This window comes from Xyrauchen texanus, chromosome 30 (assembly GCF_025860055.1).
Source record: "Xyrauchen texanus isolate HMW12.3.18 chromosome 30, RBS_HiC_50CHRs, whole genome shotgun sequence".
In the NCBI taxonomy this organism is placed as follows: domain Eukaryota; kingdom Metazoa; phylum Chordata; class Actinopteri; order Cypriniformes; family Catostomidae; genus Xyrauchen; species Xyrauchen texanus.
This window is the reverse complement of record NC_068305.1, coordinates 31,470,985-31,489,269: the sequence shown is the minus strand read 5'-3', so window position 1 is coordinate 31,489,269 and position 18,285 is coordinate 31,470,985.

Sequence of the window (18,285 nt, the reverse complement as noted above, 5' to 3'; positions counted from 1 at the left end):
ATTAATTGCAGAAGTTTAAGACAGGGAGGTTTGGGGTTTACTCAAACAAGAATGTTTGAGTTGAAATATAGTGTTACCTTGCAAGCATTGTTATATTGCTGTGTTTACTCACCGATACAGATATACCATGCACATTTACCTTCAAACAATGTCAACATGTACACATTAAACACTCCCTTTGTTTAAAAACTGAGGTGAAATCTGGTAACACAGAGGTATGGGCACACATGTTGGGATTTTATAAGCAGGGTGGGATGAGTGTCTACATTCCAAGCATAAGAGGATTTGTGTGCACCCTCCCAATCCACAGACTCTTCAAAAGAGCTTCACTTTGCAGGTGCTGTCAGTCACAGCCAATGAAAGCGTGCATAACACAAACAGAAATTTAATTTCACACAGTTGGATAAACTGATTGGAAAATGTCTTCTCATATTAATTTTTATCCCGTCTTTCCTTCATCATCCAACTTTTTCCTCCACCTCTTCTCTGTCTCTCTGCCCTCCCATTCCCTACATCTCATTCCCTCCCTCTGCTATGGATGCACCTTGGGGGTTATGCAGGTTTCAATATGCTCTATTTGAATTTTATATGAGGATTAGAGAAACCAATTCTGAAATGCATCAATAAATTCCATACAGTATTACACATGAATGTACACATGGTATAGATCTGCCATGATTACGTCACAAGAGCACATACAACAAATGGCATATTAGGTTTGTAGATATTATGTTTCGAAAGTAAGATACATTTATTATAACCAAACCCTTACCCTAACCCTATAGTAAGTACATGTTGTTAATTAGTAATAATCAGTAATTACTTGTGTAGTTACACTGTAACAAGGACAAATTACAAAAAAGTCTATAGCAAAGCAAGCAACTACTGTACAGGAAATCTGACTGTAATACCTTAGGACTTTGATTTCTCATTGACACATTTGACATGGTACTAATTTACATATGACGTTTATTCTAAATGGTACTCCAGGAATACCATTAAATGCTGCTGTTCTTTATCGGTACTTAAAGTGCTTTTGTGTAGTGTTCACTGTGTAGTGTGTAGAGTTGCCGACATTGGTGTATGTGAATGTGTGTGTGAATGGGTGAATGAGACACTGTGTAAAGCGCTTTGAATACCGCTAAGGTTAAAAAAGGTGCTATATAATTGCAAACCATTTACCACTGATGATAAAGGTCTTCAAACAGCTGAGTGTGCTGATTGAAAACAACTATGCAGAAGACATTTCTCAACCAATATATATATATATATTTCCCATTGTGGCAAACGATGGGATACATTTGCAGTTTGGTTTCAGTAATTTGTTTATGGGTAAATATTCCACTTCATCCAACTCTGTCTGTTCTCTTCCATTGCTTTTCTTTTATGAAATGAGAAACCACTTCAAATGATCCAGTCAATGAATGAGCTGTCTGAATGAATAAGAATGAATTGCGAACCGATTGAGAAAGTTGCACTAACTTCTTTAAACAATTCAATTAAAAGAATCGAGAGTTATTCACATATCGAATATTGCTAGTTTACATTCTAAATAGCCATTTACTGGTTAAAGTACTGGAACCGGCTTGTTAATGCTACCTCACTACTTAATCTATTAAATAGCTTTGCTACAGAAAAGCTACAATTACTAGCACTGCTAACACCTTGCTACTGAAAAAAATTGTTAAATACTCAAGCATGACTACATGAAAATGAGTCAAAGATTCATTTTATATTGACACATTCATAAGCTATCTAATCCCATGCAGAAATTTGATATATAGAAATATATGAATATTTATAAAAAATTAAAGTTAAAGTATTTGAGCATATATACAAATATTAAAATTCCACTAGTATAAAGGAAAACATATTTTTTAACACTTTTTTTTTAGTATTTTGAAAGATATGTTGCATGTGTACATGTATGTGGCTTTTTATATCAGATGAACATTTTGAACATATTTGATGTGTTTTATAATTGTTTTATTATTCTGTATATTAAGTGTGAAATATTGCTATATATAAGATTTCTGTATGGGATGAGATATATATAATATGTCCTAATGAGTAAATCTTAAAAATAGGATGTTTTTTTTTTAATACCTCCAATTATTAACATGTACAAACAAAAACTTAATGGGAGGTATTAAAAAAACAGCCTATTTATAAGATTTACTAATTTCAATTTAATGACAAACCTCCATAAAATTGAACTGTTTAATGTTAAACAAAATTAAATAAGTAATACTTTTAATATATATATATATATATATATATATATATATATATATATATATATATATATATATATATATATATATATATATATATTATTTATCTTTGTGCTAATAGTGTGCTAATACTATTCCATGTCTTTGTTTCAGATATGCAAGAATGCCATAAACAGTAAACTATCTGACTTTAGACTCTTTCCCCTCCTTTTCTATATGTTTCTTGTCCAAAAACATACCTACATGCTTCATATTTTGAAATCTTATTTCCTCTCTGATTGTTGGATTTGACAAATAAGATGATTTGGGGAGAAAGTTGCTGACCATAACATACTAATATAGTTCCAGCCCAAAGATACTTCATACAAACTGTCTCTTGTGACACTTGTCAGCATACTTTATGACAGCTGTGTACTGGACACTGGGAATTTCTCTCTTTCCCCAGCGTGATGAATTATTGTTCTTGGACATAATATGCTCTTGAACTCTCCTACCCTCCAGCATTCAAACATAATTGGTAAATTCATTTGTTTGTCATTACTATTCGAATTGCACATTTATGCCAATTTTGTGGTGACAATTCATCAACAATTACTTCAAACAAGTTACAGTGTATTTATATTGTATAGTGTACATTTAAAAATACACACGACTGCACAACTGCTTCAGCTGCCTTTGGCAAGCGCAGTGCATCGCTGTAATAAGAAAAAAAGCTGGTGAGACAGGTCATCAAACTGAAGTCATAGTCCCATATTGTTTGGGGGAGGAAGAAAACTTGGGAGAAGTGTTAGGTCTTTAATCATCCACCGAGTGGACCGCGTGAATGAGGTTGCATCAGAGGCACAGTCTGTAATCCTTGACCACCATGGGCACATATCATTACTCTCCAACTGGGTCACAATGCCTCAGTCTCACCGAGTGCACCAAAGCCTAATTAATCCTTCAACACCTCTTCTCTTTCTCACCCTTTCTACCAGAAAAAATTCAGTCCCAGAAAAATTCCTTCGTCATTCTACCTTTGAATTAGTGATATAAGTGCTGGTATCTTCGAGACAAGAAAAAAAGCATCGCTCCTCTGTAAGATAAATGAATTATACAAAGGGGACCTGCATTATTCCGATTTATGCGAGTTCATGATGTGCTCTGACAAGAGGCATAGAGTGTATTTTGGGTTGTAATAAAATCTAGATGTAAAATTTATGACAGCTCCACTCATTATGGGATAATGGTGCACTTTCCCAAATGTACTGATCTCAAGTTAAACAGGCAAAGGTAGTAGACTGCTCACAGAGGAAAATTAATTAAACAATTTGTGCTGAAGAACATTGAAAATGAATGTTATTGGTCATCTCATATGCCGTATTTGCAGTTTATCTTGAATATGGTACAAAGAGATGGAACATGTTAACAGAAAAAAGTAGAAAGCATGTTAGTGAATACTCTCTTTGAGAATAGTTATTTTTTCACACTGTATACATGTATGCCCATGTTCTTTGTGTATGAGAACCAAAAACCATCATGGGACAAACATTAAGGATCCACAAACGTATTTAACTTCTCTGCTCAAATGCTAATCTGTAATAATGGAACAGTGAAAATGGAGACTCTTGCTCTAACAAAGGTACTTCTAAGAAATGTGTAGGCTTCAGTGTTGTTCTTCTAGTAAGTTTTATTCTATACTTTAGCAAACAAAGCTATTCTTAACAGCTGAATTATCATTACTTTTTTATACAATTTCCAAGACAATGTGCAACCTGCTATCTAGATCTATATTCATGCCATTTAGCTTATGAACAAACCACCGATATTAACACCAACATAATAGAAAATGAATATGTCACCATTAAAATCAAAATGATTTCTTACATAGTCTCTATGTCCATTATTGCTTTAACAGGTATGCCATAGAAATTTTGAGGAACCGACTTCATTTGTGCAATTTCCTATTTAGAACTTTTGTAGTGATCACAATGTAAAATTCTCACTGTGTACAACATGTTGTCCCTTGCTAATGAAGCTTACATTTAAATGAACTTTACTCAAAATTACTAAATGATTAAACTTTTTTAGTGATATGCTATAGTGACAGGAAATGTTAGCATGGTAAACACATGCTCATGGGAAGCACTACTGAGTCCAATTTGGTCACTATGCTGTGGGTAGCACAGCAATTGCTCAATGAATAAAGCAATATGTAGAACATTCATAACACATTGGTCCTCAACCTAGGATCAGGCTCCAATTTTCAGCATTACGGTAACCCCAAAACTACAACATAAGAGAAATTCTCAACAAAACAAAACAATAAACATTAAAAAGTCTCCCCCATCTTGCACAAAGACACATTAAATAACACTTTATAATAACTACTCTCCCTGTCAATCCCATGAAAAGCATGCTGAGAACTAGAATTCCGAGTCCCAGTTTCAGTTAACCAAACAAACAATTTTAATGTTGTCCCAACACACATGAATTATGTAAAGCTGACAAGAATTTTTTATGTAGTTTAAGCAACTCTGTTAATTTATGTTCCCTTGGTTACATGATTTTTTTGAGTAATATGAACATGAGAGGACTGTGTAAAACAGACAAAAGTGAAAGTTTTTAGTGTACATCGATGGAAACCAACTTTTTGAAGACTTTGGTTACAGAGAAAATTACAATTTTACAAGACGCAATGTGCAATATCATCTTTTGCACTTGACTACAACATCAGAATAAAAAAACGAGCATCTACTAAAATAAATGATTGTTATTAAAGAGGCAACGGGATACAAGGTTACAGTTCCAGATCATTGTCATATATGCAACTTTCATACAAAACAACCAGCTAGCCTTAAAAAGGCATTTCATGCTGTATGGGTTCATTATCAAAAAGATGATTGACCTTTCAGTCATCTGAGAAAGGTCATCAGCTCTTTGAAGTGTAACTCTGTAAGATCCCAGTGGTTATCAGGCTGCTTAAATGTACAGGGAAAGGGAAGTGTTGCATCTCTGCAGGAGTGATTATGCTATAAACTCGATGAGGTCTAGGAAAAGCTTCATTACATTGGTTAATTAGCTACCTATTATCATAACTCAGTAGAAGCTAATTAGTGAGGAAGTAGAGTCACACTGGGACCACAATGGTGATAACTATGGACTGGATTCAGTATCTTAATCTCATCTTTTTTTCAGAATCTGCAATAGAGAGACTGGATTTGTGAAATAGCCAATAGGCTTGAGGAGTGCTATGGGTTGAATGATAATGCTCATTAGCTGATGTTTGTAAAAGTTGGACAAAATCTAATTATTTATTTCTCTGCTCCAAAATATACAAGCACCATGTTTCATTCGAACCTTTACATGTTACAACTACAAAAAGAAAAGTCAATAAAAGTTCTTTTATTTTACAAAAATACAAAGTATTCATGGTTCACATGTCAAATCAACACTACATTTTTAGAATGTCTACAGTTCTTGCAGTCTTGGTCCATCTCTGTCTTTTGTCTGAAATATGTCTGATGATTGATCAACTTAACTGACTGTATGCTGTTCTGTAAAGCTGCTTTGAAACAATGTGCATTTTGAAAAGCACTATACAAATAATAATGACTTGATTCAACTCCCCTGCACTGTTCAAACTGAAAATCAGATCAAATCACAATTTTTATCTTGCTAAGGTTACCAAGTTTGTCTGCCAAAAATGTATCTGAGTTGCCACCAAAAGAAAACAAAATGGGAATTTGCGTTATAAATATATTCTGATAAAATCTTGATCTAATTCTGTGTTTGAAAATTCTGAGCCTTATTAAAAATCATGTGGCTTTGCTGAAGTCTGAGTAGGCATCTATAAATGTTTCCACATCAGCAGGCTGCACTTCCCTTCTGCTGTGATTCCAGGTGCCTGAGATCATGCAAGCCACACTCTGTTTTTGGCTAGGGAGTTTTCTTCGGATTAAACGCCTCCGAAGGAATTGAGTCTAAACATAATTTTATCACCAATATGCAGGACATTCAAGGTATTATCTCCCATATTTATGCTGTCAGTTGTTTTTCACTCCTGATGATTGAATTTCCCATCATTTAAAAAAAGAAGAAAAAAAGAAAAAGAAAAGTTATATTCTCCACGACAAGAAAATAATTATCCTTAAACATTCTGTTTTTAAATAAAGTGAGAGGTTGTAAGCATACGTGTTCATATATACATTTAATATGGGGCAGCGGTGGCTCAGTGGTACTGACCAGAAGGTTGGGGGTTCAAGCCCCAGCACCACCAAGATGCCACCATTGTGTCCTTGAGCAAGGCACTTAACTCCAGGTTGCTCCGGGGGGATTGTCCCTGTAATAAGTGCACTGTAAGTCGCTTTGGATAAAAGTGTCTGCCAAATCCATAAATGTAAATGTTAATATCCAGTATATGGCACTTTGCTTAAAATGGTACATTTCTGAAATACAACAAAGCCATCAGCAATAAATAAGGCATTGTTGCAAAAGTTATTTGGTTTATTTTCTTTCCAATTAATCAGAATTTCTGTGTGGGCAGTTCATAATAATATTATTCTTTGACATGTTAAATATTAAAGTCAATGATTACAATAAAATAAACAATAAAATACACAAAATGCCACAATGATAACTTAAGAATATTTGAATGACTGCTCAAACAAACCACTGTCAAAGGTGAAGTGTAATTTCTCTGACACAAGGGAATTTGTGTTTTCTGACTTGTTAGACTGGCAAAAGGATACCTGGACGGACTAATAAAGATTTATAGTAAATATTTCCTTATGTTATTCATTCTTCATTGCATTACTAATATGATTGCCTTATCTGCCGATATGACATCTCTTCTATTATACAGGGATAGATGTGAATTTCCCAGAACAATTACATATGCTACTTAAATCATGTGTGAGACGTATTATAAGCATGCATTTTCTTTGCTCTGTTTCACAGAATTTTCATGCTCCCACAGATACACTTTATACACATGAGACTGACATTGTGGTTCTCTCTGTCAAGAGATTAACATTAACCCTTTCCATCATTTTTACTGGCAAACCTAGAGTGCACTGAACTACACAAGTGTCATTCTATCCTTACAATATCTGAATATCCAACTTCTAAAACAAATAAGTCATGTAAACACTTCCTAATACCTATTTAATACAGTTTGCAAGAAGACTATTAAAATAAATAAATACATTTTAACAGAATAAAGATGACAGAAAAAAAGATAACACTTATAGTGTTTTGCAGATTGCCTCATGTGACATTTTTGTTTAACAGAGCTATGGTGTTGTAAGACCAAAAAGAGAAGAATAACAACAAACTGTGAGAAAAATTATCCCTCAGCAAAATAATATTCTTCCAATACTGTTGTCATGGCAATTACACAATTCATTAGTTTACAAAAAGATAGATTTCAGATAGATAGAGAAAGATTTCACTTTTCACTAGCTAGAGCAGAGATGTGGTAAATTACAAATATTCTAGCTAGTTGTCAATGGGGAAGTTTTTACAAGGGCTATATATCTTGGTAACAATGTGTCAGAAATTCCAATAGAATTTTCTCTAGCAGTGGTTATCTATCTATGTCTTAATTTAGGACACTTTTTTTGTGAATTGCAATTCCAATATTGACATATTTTGTATATACTATTGGATAAAAAAACTTGTGGTATATTGTGAAGTTATATTTTCAGTGGACGAGGGGATGTTTCATAAACCCAGGTTGAAGTAATTTGATACATTGGTATAAGGGCAAACTGTCACAGTTAAAACAAGTGTTCCATATATTATTAAATACAAATTTTGTATTATTATTATTATTATTATTATTATTATTATTATTATTATTATTGCTGTTTAAAGAATTGTTTCATTTCAGTATATTTGTAATTATTTAAAATCATCTTAAAAGTCATTACATTTACATTTATGCATTTGGCAGACGCTTTTATCCAAAGTGACTTACAGTGCACTTATTACAGGGACAATCCCCCCGGAGCAACCTGGAGTTAAGTGCCTTGCTCAAGGACAATATTGTGATGGCTGTGGCGATCGAACCAATGACCTTCTGATTAACAGTTATGTGCTTTAGCCCACTACACCACCACTCCATTAATGTAGTACATTTTAAAAACAGATATTCTGAGGAGGATACAGTAGACTTTCTACAAATAAACAGAGGGTTCCTATTGTGACTTTACCTCATAAAGTGTTATCACAAAAGTTCAACTTGTGTCACATACATTATTTCCCCAGTGCAATAATGGAAGAAATAGCTTTTTTCTGAGAAATTTTCACTTGAGTAAAAAGTGTTACAACTAGCATACCAATTAACAGCAATTTAGAATAACTGACAAAACTGTGGGACAAAGTGAGCACCAAAACATTTAATTCTTAAAAAGAAGTTTCATTCTTAGGGCTGGCATTAGGGGTCATGGAAAATACCATTCAGAAAGTGTGTTTTTGTCAATTAACTTTTGCTTTAAGAGTAACTCATCACTGGAATGAACTGGATTACATGATTTTTAAAAATAATTTTGTAAAGATTTGCAAGTGGTTGGTTTTGATTGTTATGTTGATTTTAAAATTATGTAGAGGGTGTAATTTTGTATATTTAAAATGATGTATTTTATGGGTAATTTTGTCCTTTGTCATAATGGACAGCGGATTTAAATTTGCCACATTTACATCAAGAGATGTTTGATGAATGCGTATCGTCTCTGAAAAATACATAAATAAAGAAAAAAATTGAAAGAAAAAAAATTAATAAAGTATAAAAGAGATATACTGTACAACATAAAAAAATTTAAAAAATCACACTGATCTGTTTTAATCCCCAAACAATCTTTTTGTATTTCAAAGCATTGCATCATCCATTGAACTTGCTGTTGCAAAGAGGTAAGTTTGTACTAAAGTTTACAAAAAGAGAGAGCTTGCTGTTGAGGAAAGATGTGGAGGTTCAGCCAATGCACAGCATAGGAAATCATATAAGACACCCCCTGCAGACCTTTACTTATTTAGCGCTTTAGTTCTAAAACACTATTGCTTTCTGCTCCAGTTATAAACATTTTACAGAAATTGTCCACTTCCTCTTTTCTTTTCTTTCCTTTTTCTTTTTTTTTCAGATTTATGTCTGATATTCATGCTCCAACAAGGACAATGATACATTTGTGCTTGAAAGAAAGACATATTTTTTTTTATATAACATTTTTGATCAAAAATAATTCAAAATATCCTTTGATATTTTAATGAAGGAATTGCAGAGGACAAGCATTTTACTCGTTCACTACCCTTTAGTCTTGTTAATAAACCTAAGCTGTCATGATTGCAGATACTGTCCTGCTGTTAAGACATGAAAATGAATACAGTATCAAGTCTTATCAAATACCCACTGATGCTTGACATAATAAACAGCAGCTTTAATAATGCATAACCACAGCTTGCGTCTGTCAAAATAATATATTTAGAAAGGTTTAAACAGTTTTAAAGTATGCAATCATAAAAGAGTTGAAACTGCTGTTTAAAATGCAGCTCAGCCTCACTGTATCCGTGCATGCATTCTGTTGCATAACATGAACCATCTGTGCATGTGCTGCAGTTCAATTCCCCTTCCTTTAATATTTAACGATATAAGGGCATGTATAGAGGGACTGTTTATAGTCGCCCAATAAGCAAGACCTGATATTTGTGGATGATTTATTAAATCCATAATGGGGAGACTAGGGACACACTTTACTACAGCGAATATTACTCAGCATTAGTTTATTTCTGAAAGTCAATTCTATTTACACACATAGGTATACCTTAAGGTCTTGGCAACAAATATGCTATCAAACAATTCCACCATTAATGCCCAAGAATAAAGATACAGTTCATAGAACATATGTTAATCTTTTGTGACAACATGTCCACAATAGAACCTGCCATTAAACAGACTTTTATAGGCTTTTTAGCAAACTTGGAACAGTACAATTAAAAAAATAAATAAACATGTAACATGTATGTATGTAAAAGTTTTTTTTTACTTTTTTAATTTTTTTATTATATTGTAATTAATACATTGTATACATTTTTTAAACACATTATACCCTTAAATAAATATTCAGGGTTCGATTCAAGTTAAGCTTAAGTTACAGCATGTGTGGCATAATGTTGATTATACAAATAAAATAATTTGTCAAAAACAAGGTTACAGTGTGGAACATGCGGTACAATGGAAGAGAATGCAATTTTGTCACACTAAAATCATGTTAACATGCATATTGTTTCCCCCAAAAAGTCTAAAATGTAACTCCTTTTCACTATAAATCGTGCATCTAAAGTCTCCTTGGTGCGATCATGTTTTATAGCTTGATTACACGTCCTTCCTCTTGACGTATTCGCAGAATGCTGTATACTCAGACAAAAAATTTGATACAAGTTTGAGATGGCAAAAAGAGTGCTTAAATGATGAGAGAATTATCCTTTTGGGGTGAACATTTCCTTTAAAATGTAATCTTGTTGAAGCCAGGATATTCTTGTTATCTCAGTGTGGTTCTATTGAGTGCACTTGTTACCAAAGAACTGTTTGGCTCCTTTTGAAATCAATATGGAGATTCAAGCCAAAATACTTGTGACTCCATTAAAGGCTAATTAGCACCACGGAAATGATGACCATAGCATTTGTTAGTCCTTTATGCCGAACCAAACTCCACACTACCCCTACACCACACATAGTTAGTCAGTCTACTAATGTGCTACTGCTCCACATTGAGATGGAGAGTCACAGGGGGAGCTAATGAGAGTCTACTGCTGTTCTCCATTACTGCCGTAACGCCTCTGGGGACTCATAGAGGAAATTGTATGCAGTGGCTTGCAGTCTGACTTTAAAGCTGATGTACCCTGCCTTCTGCCATTCTCGATCCCACAGATAATAACATGATGGCTGTGATCAAACGTTTCATTTAACTGGAATCTCTATTTGAGAACTTTTCAAAGAGACAGTTTGGGTAACTGGTAAGAGAGAAGCTAACCTGCAGAACCGAATGGGCCAGAACGTTTTTACATGGGCTGAATCTCAATAAGCATGCTAACCATCCTAAATAATATGCAAGATTAAGATTAGTGCTTTGGTAAATCATTTTACATTAAAGGTGAAGTGTGTCATTTCTGTGCCCCTAGTGTCATCAAACAGAATTGCAGGAATAATAGATGTTTTCAAACAGTTTACCTGAACAGTGGTATTGGTCAGCACAGCAGATGGAAGGAAAGAACCCAATGTTTTTCTGCAAAACATATTTTATGATATGGAAGTATATCCCAATACAGTTTTACTGTCTTAATTTATACAACAGTTAGTTCCGGTCCTCGAATTTGATTGGACAAGAGACATTCCATGAGTTCAGATGTCTTCTGTTTCACTGTTTGTAGCACTCCGCTTGTGTTCTTAGAGCTAAAGTGTAAGAGAGCAGCACAGATAAGAGGAGCTAGATGAGTGTCTTAGATGAGTCAGCACACTTCAGTTAACAAGCGGTTTGAAGTTATCGGCATTGTCTTTCGATCCATGATCGTTCGGAATATTACTACACTACTACAGCTGGGAAATACAGTTAAACTAACAGCTTTAGCATGAAAGGGTTAGTTCACCCAAAAATAAAAATCCTCTCATGATTTACTTAACTTTAAGCCATTACAGATGTGTATGACTTTCCTTCTTCAACAGAACTGAAGTGAAGGTTTTTATAAACAGATTACAGCTCAGTTCGTCCATTCAATGCATGTAAATGGATGCCATCAGGATGCTGGCTTTTTCACGGTCAAAAGGCATATCAAGGCAGCATAAAAGTAATCCACACGACTCCAGCCGATCAATTAATGTCTTCTCAAGCAAATCGATACATTTGTGTAAAAAATAAATCACAGACCCGTTGAACACAGCACAGTAAGATTAGGTAGTCTGCATGAGATCCACTGCACTGTCAAGATGCAAGAGAGAAGTTGAGCCTTTCGTTGCTATGAGGGACAAGATGAACACAGCAAAAAAACACATTGAAAGGCACTCTATCCTATTAATCTACACAATCGTTTGCAAAATAGGCTTTTATGAAGCAACATAAAAAAGTGACGGATGCACAAACACTTTCTGTTCAATAAATCTGGTCAGCATGTAGCTCAAATGCAACAATGCCCGCAACTGCTCCAGATCAACACAAGAGAGTGAAAACATGTATCTCTCAATGACGTAATTACTGTATTATGTTTTGCTTGTTAAATAATGTTAAATAATGAACATAATTAATCCTCAATGAACAAGATTGGTGAACAGACGTTTCAGAAAAGATTCAATATTTTATTTCCATGGCCTGTTTTCCAATATTTGACTTCTAAACTGAAATGGTTAGATCATGTTGAACCAGTTAATGTAAAAAGGATGTAGCTAATGTCTGTCAGCTTGAATTACAGTATATATATTTTGTATAGTATAGATCTATTTTGGGTGTCTGTTGGCTTTAGATAATGTTGCACAATCGTTTTGTTATTAAATAGTAATTAAACAATTATTTAGATTTTTTCGATCAATCGTCAGAATATTTGTTAGATTACTAAAAAACTAGAATAATCAATAACGACAGCCCTACTCATGATCACTCGTAATAATGCGTACAAGATAGTGAAATCGTTAAATATCCATCGACTTGATATGACTTTTAAATAGACACCAAACATCAAACAGAATTTCATATAGATCCAATCCAGATATTATCCAACTATTTATTTTAAGAAAGGAAACATCTGTGAACTAATTTAGACTTTATGTTTAGGTTTAAGTTTGAGTAAGTGGTTCATTTTAGAAAACTTTTTAAGAACACTCATTGAAAACCCTAACATTTATCTTTTGTCAGTGGTACACAAGAGGGATTTTTCTATTAAATTCATTAGGTTTAGAGTTTAGGATAGGGGTTAGACTTTATTATTAGGTTTATTAACCTAATTTACATTGGGTAATATGTAAAACTTTGGAAAACTCCTAGTATTTATTCTTCATTGGTTCATTTATTTTTCGCTATGGGTGATGATTTCTCATGATTTAGCCATCTTGTACTAATTATTATGATTTAACAAGAGACTTAACAAGGCTAACCTGACATTGTAATCTTGGCTTAAGGAGCTATTTCTACTCCATCTAATGCTTACAATTTTTAAGCGTATTAATTGGGATTCAGCCATGGTTCTTTTGTGGTGAAAGAGGAATAAAACGGCTGTTATAGACTGCTGAGATGAGCAGAGTCTGAAAAAGTGATTGCAAACCATGAATCAAATCTTAAATGCATTGAATGAATCATATCACTGTGTATGAGCACATCACAGAAAGTGCTTTATTTGTCCCATAGAGGTTATATAGAAACATTGTTACTCTGCTGGGCACAAAGAGAAAAGAAGAAATGGAATCACATAAGTCCTTGTCCAATATTAGTCCTCCCTTCCCATGAGATCTCCATTAAACAACAGCAAACCTCCTACACAATCAATGTCCACTCAAGAGACCGAGAAAGCTCACTTGAACAATTCGCCAGTGATCAATGTGACTTGAGAACAGAGGGATGAATCAATAGTTTATGGTTTCTGATCCATCAGGGAAAGAGGAGTCCTCCCTCTTCCTGCCCACCAACTCATGCGAAGATGCCATCAGGTCAAATCTGTCTTTTTCTATGGGTCAAATAAATGAGATGGTCTTTCAGGGTGATTCCATCTGACACGGTACAAGAATAACCCCACAAATCACCAACTGCTTACCATGGGAATCATGACAAATGAATACTGGGGTATTACAATGTCTGCAATGACCTTAACAGAAATATCTTACAGAAAGTGTACTTTTATTTGCCGTTTTCACTGTTTTGAGTCCTAGTCTATCTTAAAAAGGACCTTTTTGACCTTTTCTATAATGCCAGATTTGGGAGTGTGCTCAATATGCTAAAAAGGCATATTTGATACAGTGATGCTATAATGATGAAAATAGAACACTATAAAATAAATAAATATGAATATAATAAAAATAAATGTATCTATGCTCCAAAAAGTAAAAAGATATATAATTGATGATAAAATGCTTATATGATAAAGTAATGACACAACATGATATTGATATTATATTGATCCAAACATTATTTTATTATATACCACATTTAGTTCCTGTCCTCGAATCTGATTGGACGAGAGACGTTCCATGAGCACCGATGGTTTGACAGCATCAGCACTTAGACGCCTCACTGTCTGTGTATAACCCGCATTCATGCTGTTCTAAACTAAAGTGTTACTGGCTTTAATTTTGAAATTACATATGTTAGCCAGCAGGTGGTGGCAAAAGATAATTTTTGTGTGTAATATGGGCCAGTTGGTGACGTAAATTGAATCTGTTAGTCATTGTTTACATAGAACAGCGCTCCGTGATCGCTGTATTACTAATACATTACCAAAGCTAGTAAATAGCTTTAAAAGGACAACTTCAGGATTAAGGCTTATGCTGAGGGACACAACAGACTTTTTATTACAGAACTCAAGTGCTTACCTGTTATCGGAGTTTCCACATTGAGCAGAAAACAGTTTTTTTAAACAGTTTCCATACATACTGTTTAAAATGGCGAATGACATCGCTGTTTCTATAGTGAATGACTCTTGCGCACCACTACTAACAGAGGCTTGGATGCATCATTTGTTTTGAACCAGCAACGGCAGATTCTGATTCATCGCGTAAGAAAGTAGGTCCATGTACAAATGTGTTTTTTATGACCGTAATAGTTTTTTCCTAATTTTTTCAAATGTACTTGTTCATTGAACTGTTGTATATAAACAATATAACACACGCAATCGTGCTATATAGCCCTACATCAGCACTGCTGTAATTACCTATGGCACTCGGCCTGCGGCCAAATCACAGTGATATTGCTTAAATATTTATATAACACAATATATTAATAATACAGTTTTTAATATATATAGTGCCTTTTGAAGAGTTCTCTTTATAAAGAGAATTGTTTAATGTATCCTCAAATACCACAATTAAAGCTGAATTCCTTTAAATAGATGTTCCTCAAAGTCCTTCACCTTTCATCTATACATACAGTCTGGCTTTTATGAATAGGGAGAACATTGGCTTTCTGCTTCACTAGGCCTGGTCACTACAACAAAATATGTCCTGTGGATTGAATACACTTGACTGCTCAAAACAAATGGAATCTCTTTGTCCAACACATAACCGCATTACATACCCTCCAAATATGATACATATTTATTTGCCAATCCCTCTCAATCAGCAGACACAGCAATGCCACTAAATTTGTCTTTTAAAAAAGTTGTCTGGAAATTTGGGCAGGCTTTGAAGGGGGTTGGGTATAAACATCAAACGTCTTAATGCATATGATCCAAAAATCAAACAATTATAATACACTCAAAATTGGATGTCAGATGGATACGTCATGCTTGAGGGAAACTATTTATGGCTCCCTTACAGATGGGGAAGGTGGTGCTTTTAGTCTCTTTATGCTTGTGTGTGAGTATTTGGGATGCTAGACATGGATGATACATAAACAAATAAAAAAATTATAATTTCTTCTACCAGTCATATAATTGCCTAAAGCTACTCTAGTATAATTAATATATTGAATTAACAAAAGTTCATATTTTAAATGGATTAGAGATTGCTAATTCTGGTCCTGCAATGAGAAAGCCATCTATTTATAACATGGTTCCCTTTTAGATTAATGACATATTAAATATTGGAGTATACAATGGAGTATAAAGATACTCTTAAAGAAACTGTGGTACACGGCAAAAACATCCAATTATAGTGAAAATGCCATAAGTGGAACTACTGAACCTATGTAGTGAATAACGTAGTGGATCTCCTAGAAATGCCCTCCCATAGAGCACCTATGGGATGAAATAGAGATTAAATGTCCTATCGTCAATGTTCTAGTGTGGATGAACTGAAAGCGTTGGTGGCTGAAACTTCATTCTATGGCCTGACATTATCAAAAGTTTCTTTGAAGGAAAGGATTGCAAACTACAGTAAATACTAAAACACTTGAATGGTGATCTTTTTTGGGGCCTCTGTACATGGTCTCAAATATAACATAGAGTACATGTACTTAAAGCCACCTTGGAAGTGGAGAATTAATGGAGGATGGCATTTGTTGTTGCATGACCATGAGCAGCAGACGTGAGGAGTGCTCATATTCATCTTCATGCACTGCCTGAGGAGATCAGTATGAGGCTGCAGATGCCACATCCAGCACTAATTAAAAAATTGTTGGTCGTTGAAACCATCTTGCAAACTGTGAGGTGCCAGTACTGTATATGAATATTGCATTCAGAGCTTCTCTTTGTAACCTAGACTTTATTTTGCTTGTGCTTCATCTGCAATGGTACATGTTGCACTCTTGTAAAGAAGCTCAGAGCATGTGCTCATCATAACGATTTAATTTTATTCTTGCAACTTGCAAAGAGAACGATCACTTAATTAACAGAAGGAATAGTGACTGACAATAACCTAGATTATAAATCTATTATACTGTATATTATAAACACAGACAAACAGTAGCAAGTATCAAATCATTAATCGCATGGCTGTAGCAAACTAACAACCTTGTCTCATTGAATGAATGTTACTATAACTATATTTTTGCAAACTAACGTGGTGAATTCTACATTTCATCTGAGTTTCCAGGTGAAATTAACACTAAAGTTGTTTTGGACTATCAGTTAGGTTTAGGCTTTGTTAAGGGAAAGGATGTCTGTTTTGTGTCTACCTCTCATTTGATTTTAAATCACTATTGTTTAGGTTTAGGTTTGGAGGTACATTTTACTCTAATATTCATCTTAAAAGCCTTGTCTGATTACAGCATCATTTCACTCAATTTGGCGCCCCCCACTGGACATTTCACTGGGGAACTGCAGCGAAACATGTAAATACACACAATTTAGTTTTGCAAAAATGTTGCCATGGTCACGTAATCTTCATGAGACTAAAGGCTATTGGCCATTTTGTTTTTTTTTAAAGAGAGGAGTCCTTCCATATGTCCTTTCCCAAGATCCTGTGTTATATTTTACATAAGGGTTTTTAAGATTTCTGTAGAAGCCTTGGAATGATTCTTGAACTTTAGCTTTATCTGATGATTAACTTAAGCTTTGATAAGCCTATTCTAAGAAAGGTCATATCTAATCCTGCTGTTTGAGAGATAAATAAATAATATTGCCATTAATTGCTTATCCCAGGTCATCAACAACATAATGCCACTGAAAAGGTCTGGATATCCCACATTGTGTGAAGAAAAAGATTAATTTTAGATCCACAATAATCTAATACTCACACTGACCAGAGGATTGTGTCAGTTTGGCGACCACATTAATTATTTTCCAAGGCAATATTAGAATCTGGCCCATTAGGCATGCATCTCAAAATGCATCAATTGCATATTATTTAGATTCCAAAGTGAGATTTTGGTTCCCAGTCGTACAGTATGTTGTCCATGGCCCTTTCAGTGTGCCTGCATTCATCAACATGTCATGTTGAGTGCTGTTGCCCTATTCCCTGGCGAGTACATGAATATTTAGAAGCAGTCTGGCTTTAAGGCAGTAATAAGGTCATCTCCTCGGCATGATACCACCCCCTCGTGTATGTATGGATGTGTGTGTTTTTATCTGTTAATGAGGTTGACTAGGGTCTCCCCTACAGCCTCTTACATTAAAGCTGCCATTTAAACATACCAGGGATCCACAAAGTTTCTTTGTACTGTTAAACAGCATAAGTGTTTTTTGTTTGGTGTTGGGAACAACACTGTGGGGGATCATCATTAGTATATTTGACAGAGTCTCTAAATTTCAAAGCAGATGCTCAGTTTGGTGCTTGTATGAAATGGAGGGTAACATATAGGGTGATGGGTTTAAAAACAAATTAATTGTTGTTAGGCTTAAATGGTCGATAAAATGTCAGATGTTGAGGTAAAATGCAAGTTATCCCAAGAAATAGTGTTCTCATTCGAATGCATGTTTGTGACTGGTGGAATTTTCTGCTGAAGTA